This window comes from Pinus tabuliformis, chromosome 3_2 (genome assembly GCF_031772625.1).
Source record: "Pinus tabuliformis cultivar Carrire ecotype Pingquan chromosome 3_2, CPIR1, whole genome shotgun sequence".
NCBI lineage: Eukaryota > Viridiplantae > Streptophyta > Pinopsida > Pinales > Pinaceae > Pinus > Pinus tabuliformis.
This window is the reverse complement of record NC_142302.1, coordinates 1,225,783,724-1,225,790,744: the sequence shown is the minus strand read 5'-3', so window position 1 is coordinate 1,225,790,744 and position 7,021 is coordinate 1,225,783,724.

Here is a 7,021-nt window from a genome sequence, read left to right as displayed (position 1 = left end):
CAGTGGGTTTTTCCGGACAAAATCCGGCAGCGATTTATTGGAATTGCAAGTTTGATAGCTAGTTTCTGCACAATCAAAGCGTCCCAGGGGTTTTCCGGGGTGTTGAATCCAAATATGCAGTTAAAAAACCATTTTAACTGCAACAAATCAAGATTTAACCTCAACTTCTTCCGCGGGATTCCGTCACCGGAATCTCCAAAAAGTCGCATTATAGACAACTTCTTACAAAAAGTTGTTATGTAAACGATGAGTCGATATAGACTATCCATGTAGCAATCAGTTTTATAAATGATTCAAGAATAGTTACTCTGAAGGCAAAGATAAAAGTCTAAAAACATATTTTGTAAGGGTTCATAGACGCAGAGTTTGGATCCCAAAGAGAGATGTAACAGAGAAATCTCTCAGAAACTAAAGAATAAGACAAGTTTGATTCCATCTTTGGGCAAGTTGCAAACTTGTATTTCTTTCTTATGTATTTCATTCCATCTATGTTTTTCTTTTGATTGGAATAGTGTATGATGCAACTGGGTTATTTAAATTTAAGACTATAAATTTACTTAGCGGTACTCTAGTTTTAATTTAAAACCCTTAATAGGTGCTCCACTTTTCAGAAATTCACTCAACTTCTCATTCTACTCACTATTCTTTCTATAGAGTTGAAGTTCAGAGTCCTAAATGCCTGAGCTAAACTTCCTATCCTTCTCTTTCTTCTAATCACCTCTATAATTTAAAGTCTACAATCCCCATTATTTTTTGCCACTCCGTTTTGAAATATAGCTTTTTGAACTAGAGCAGTCATTGTAGCTCTCATGGCATCACTCTTCTGCCACATATTTAAAAAACTTTATAAGTCCTTGTAGATATCCTAGGCATTGGTTCCCTTGCAGCCAAGAACTATCTCCAGGAGACAACACATACCAACCTATTAAGGACATCAATGACGATATCTTGCACCCACTTTGACATCAATGACAACATACTCAACAAGGTTAACATTGTTGAAGATCCAGAAAGAGATGGTACTAAAGTTATGCCACAAGGAATGGATGAAGAGGTTGCATTGAGAATGGTCTTTAAGCTCCCCTTTGAGTGCTACAAGAACCACACGTTCATCATGCACAAACTCGAGATCCTCAATAATTGCAAGAACTAGATTGACCGTAACAATGAGAATTTGCTTCATAACTACTTGAAGGCATGGGCACCAATGAAAAATGAAGGGAAATTGGAAACATTGCATCATGAATTGAAAGAAGAGTTGTAAAATGAACAACAATAAAAGCATCAATTATCAAAATCCCTAAGGAGTATAAGTCTAGTCCGCGACTATGAGAGTCAAGCCTAGTAACCTATCAAATGAGAAACTGAACAATAGAAAGTATGGATTTGGAAATAAAGCAAGACAGACAAGCATACAAGCACATAGATGGGCACAAGATTTTCTAGAGTTTGGAAACAAGTGCAAGGGTTTCAAACTTTTGAGAAATGGTACGGTAAATGCCAAGGACTGCTTTAAAGCTAAAAATGATAGATCTAATGAGTTTATGAGCGAGACATGTTCTAACACCATTGTTAGGTTATGGCAATGTGACAATTATGGAATACTTTCATTAATATGTTACACAAATATATACATCATCTTGACCCTTGGACGCATCTTTAAAAAGATCTCTTGGACTTCCAGTATTAGTTCCTATTCCATTGAGATTCTCCATATTCCTTCTCAAGTGAATATCATAACCCTAATGTATATGGTGAAATTAGTCAGGAAGAAGGTATAAGTACAAGGATGTTTTTCCTTGCTTGGGGAGACTCCTCTTAGTCAAAAGTTGAAAATTGACTACAACCTATTGTTTTAGATTTTCAATTACACAAAAATTCAACCAAGAATTAAGGAGATTCTCCATCTTACCTCTCCACAAAAATTTTGAGTCGATCAAGACATTTACCTCTTAGTTGACAATTTCTACTTACTCCACTTGAACTCTGAGGAGAGCAATTATCTTATCTTCCCACAAGAAACTTTCAAACAATAAATGTTTAAATATTATGGTCAAAAAATTTAGCACTCATACAAAAAATGATCTACTCTAAGCCAAAAACGTTCGTTAACTATTTTCTTAACTGAAACAAAGATAATTGCATTACCACCCCAAGCCTCCTTTCAATAAGTGTTATTCCAAAGCCCGTGTGTTATCATTAGAGGAGAAAATGAAGAAAAAGAAAGATATTATTGAGAGAAAGGGACCATCCCTTGCTTGATGCTATAAATCCATCTAAACTCCATATCAATTAACCAATGACAATGATATAAAAAAATTGAGATGCAAATCTCTCACCACTTTGATGTTTATTTTGTTTTTTCAATTTTCAATTATAGGGATAACTTATGTGTCATGTCATGTCAATGTTATACATGAAAATTACACTTCCCTAATACAATGGTATAAAATGAACCTTGATCATCTCAATGCAATTTTTTTATGAATAAAGATATATATAAAATAATACAAATAATGTAATAATAAATAATGATTAACTAGTAACTAGTTAATGAAAAGACATGTTCCTAAGGACATAGCCATTAGTGAAGAGGTACATGCCTAGGGTATATAAGCAGGCCCTCACCCTCACTGTAATAATCTCATATCTCATGTCATCTTTTTATAATATTTAATATACATTATTTGTCCTACTATGGATGTTTACCTCTTCCAAATATTCTGAATATTACTCTGCGGTGTATACGAACTTTGTTCGCTAAGTATTGTAATTCGTACAAAAATATTATAAACATTCAATAAAAGGATAATTTAAATAAATATAATTCCAAGGGTATTTATCAGTTTTCAAAAAAAGCAAACAAACAAACAATTAAAAATAGCAAGTCCAACCCAAAAAAAAGGGAAAAAAAAACTCAAAAATGCGGGAAGATTTTCCTATAAAAGTATTCCAATTGTAGATTTTGGACTATTTATATTAAAAGGGTGTATCCAAAGGAAAGAGATTAATATCGCTACAAATCTAAGCATCAAGGATAATTACATCAATATTAATTTAGCAAATCAATTATTAGTTCTAGAACCAGATATAAGCAAACCAAAATGTCTTTCTAGGAGGAAAAAATATATATATACATATATAAATGTGAAATTAATGATTTACAAATGACAATTGATCATTATGAGTACATATCTCAATTTCGTTTTGTAACTATACTTGACAAAGAGGTTGACATAATTCTGGATCAACCTTTGGTTCAAGAAATTAGGTATGTTCATTTTAAACACACAAAAATTCTTGATGTTCCCTTACAAGGAGAAGATGGTCACATTCCAAGACATGACAATGAAATCAAAATTGATAGTCTTCATCAAAAGATCTTAAAAATATTTTGAAACTAATGTTTCAAAAGAATCCAACAATAGTATCAAACAAATAGAAAGAGCTTGAAAAAGTGATATCCAACAAAAATAAGGGAAATTCATGTTTGAAAGAGTGTAATCACAAACTACTTACACAAGTGAGAAAATGTAAAGCTAAAAAACACCAGTTAGAACACAAAAAAAAAGAGAAAAAAAAAAACTCAACGAAAGTCTATCAAGAAAAGAAGAGGAAAGTTTATGTTTAAAGAACTTTAACCAAAGGTTATTAAAACAAACCAAATGTTTAAAAGATGAGAAGCTTGAATACCAAAATAAAATTGACTCGGAAAATGAGGAATTTTTACGTCTCAAAAACCATAATCAAATTCTATTCACTCAAATTAAGAAATTTGGATGATAAAAAATCATTGAAAAATAAATTAGAAAAATTTACCACGAAAAAAGCGTCGAAGTCTTCAAACCAAGTAGAAGAAAGAGGAACAAATACCGATCCAGTCAATATCACAACTCAAAAAGATGAGAAATCAATAGAAGTTAAAACATATTTAAATGTTACAGTTCAAACAATGGAAATTCCAAGTGATGATTTAATAGCCAACTCAACAACAACAGTATCTGAAGTAAAACAGGAAATTGCCATACACATGATAAGAGAAAGCCCAACCAGAAGAACTCCTTATCGACATCTGAATCATAAGAGAAGATAACTAAGTCAGTCTACATATTTGAACCATTCACATCGGAAACAATGAATTTATGTTCCAAAGAATGCTAAAGTTTACAAAATCCAATTATATGATAACCATTCATTACAAATTTTCAGTAATTGGAAGATTCAACAGAAGATTAATCTAGGATGGTTAGACCCATTCTCAATCCAGCAATTTTGTCTATCACTTAGAGCATCATATCGTCTAGTATCAACGAAGATGAAAGTTCAAAAGCGAGAACATACTCGAAACAGGAAAAGAGATCAAACCCTTTCATCAATAAACTTTGATGACAGCTTTTTAAAGAGGAAAACAATGCTATGAATAAAAATATATATATATAATAATACAAATAATGTAAAACAATAATAATAATAAACAATGATTAATTAATAACTAGTTAATGAAAAAGCATGTCCCTAAGAGCATAACCATGAGTGAAGAGGTACATGCCTAGGGTATATAAGCAAGGCCTCACCCTTATTGTAATCATCTCATATCTCATACCAATTCTTTTATAATATTTAATACGCATTATTTGTCCTACTATAGATGTTTACATCTTTCAAGTATTCTAAAGATTACTTTGTTATGTATATGAACAAACATTGGTATCAGAGCATTCCTCTGAGTATACGAACTTTGTTTGTTACAAATTAGCAATGGATAACATGGGAAAACACCAAAAAAATGAAATTCAAGTATCCCGTGTTTTCAAAGTGTTAATAACATTTGACCTTTTTAAAATAATAGAACCATAATTACATTGCTTTGGAAGTGACTCTATAATAGAACCATAATTATTGTGCTTTGGATGTGGCTCTATTATCCTCCAAACATACAGTCAAAACTTGGATGACTATATGAAAGACACAATATGCATGAGCTATGTGTTTTAAGACAATTAAAATGGCAATGGAAAATTACTTGAATGATTTGAATTATTTTGGGCCACAGGGGATATATAGATGACCTTCTCAGGTGGACACAAGCAATGGATATGCTATGATCAGAGAGATGATTGTAAGCCCGAGAATAATGCACTTCGTGAGAGATAATTATAAGCTCGAGAATAATGCACTTTGAGCCTATAAATGTTTTCATTGCAGTATTCAGAAGACAATTTTTTTGGGTTACAAGTTGATCAATTGGAGAGGGCAGGCAACAACCTTTGACCAATGGATCACTTGGTTCAATGGCCTTGGAGGATCTCATGTTGTTCGTAAACGTTGGGTATATCTATATCGATGGATTGAAAACCACTGAGTCATGAAAGTAAGAGGCATCTAGGATCAAAGACACTATGTTTTTCATGGATCTAGTTTTTCATCAGCTACCACAGCCAGCGTCGTGCGTGCCTTTATATAGTTTCCTCAACTCCAGAACTACACTCTTGGCAAATATTACAATGCCTTATTTAGAATTCGCAGATCCTAATTACTCGTGCGTGCCTTTATATAGTTTCCTCAACTCCATAACTACACCCTTGGCAATTACTACAATACCTTATTTAGAATTCGCAGATCCTAATTACTCTGCACCACCCCTCCCATAGATGAAGGCAATATTGGTAGTTATGTTTCATTGTACCCCAAGAAAAAATTGATCCAATAATGTTGTGACCTTACTGGTCATATATAATGTTGCAAATATCAATTTGGGATAGCTTAAGGTCCAGATATAAAATTATCAGGAATATCAGAAATGATTTGAAAATATTGACAAGCATAAGATCAACCTGAAAAATTCAAAATATATGGAAGTTCAGCAACTTGAAAAACTTGGAAAAATTTAAAAAAATACTCAACATCAGGAAAAATCAGAGATATGCAATACTCACCAAATATAGATGGTAATTGAAGTGTATGTTAGTTGTGTCAATGTACAGCCTGTAACAGTGTTCCAGAAAATACTTTTACTTGATGAACCCTACTACGAAAAGGTTTCAAGGGCTCTGAAGGATAGCATCAAACAGACAACATTATTTTAGCAAAATGGTGATGCTTAAAAATGTATGCTCTTCCTTGCCTTTACAATAACCTAAATAAAAAAACACTCACCACCCCCAAGATCTATTTTAATTTTGGAAATCTCTAGCTTGCAATAACCTGCATAACGCACACCCCACAGAAAATGGCTCCCAATATTGTCAACATAGAATTGAAACTGGAACATTTTTTTTCCAATTAGACAAGGCATCAAAAATCTGCTACCCCTTAAAGTTCAAGTAGCACAAGGTTTTACCCAAGAAACAATGGAACACAGAAAAATTAAACAGTCAACTCTAAGATAATAGCATATTTGGACCAATGCAACCCCACAGATGCATATATCTGAGCTACATGAAAGTAATACTGAAAATTGGAATCAAAGTGTTTACAAGCAGGTAGAAGCACAACATATTTACACTCCATTATGCACAATTACGGCATCATTTCTTTCTCAGACAGAAAAACAAGGTAAACTGAAAACAGAGTTCCCTGGAATACATGAACCCCCATAATCCAAGTATTTATGAATATGTAGAAGCACAATATATCAACACTTCACTAGCAAATCTGTGAGAAGACTTCAGTGATTAAAAGCGCAACACAATAGTCTTCCTAACAAGCATGTAGAGACGTGTATAATCATGGCATCACTCTTTGTCAGTCAGAAAAGTCAAGGTAAACAAAACAGAGATTTCCCTAGGAAACACAAAACCCCACCAAAAGAAAATGGAAACCCATAATGCTTTCCTATAATTGCATTTTAGTAGGTAATTATGAAGACACTTCTATAAACAATTACTCAGAAACGTCCTCTTTTATGGCATTAGGGTGACCAAATCAATCACACCACATAGTATTACACAGTAATGTCATATATTTCACAATCTAGTTTGAATAACTTCTCAAGAAAACAACTTCAGGATGCAAAACAAAT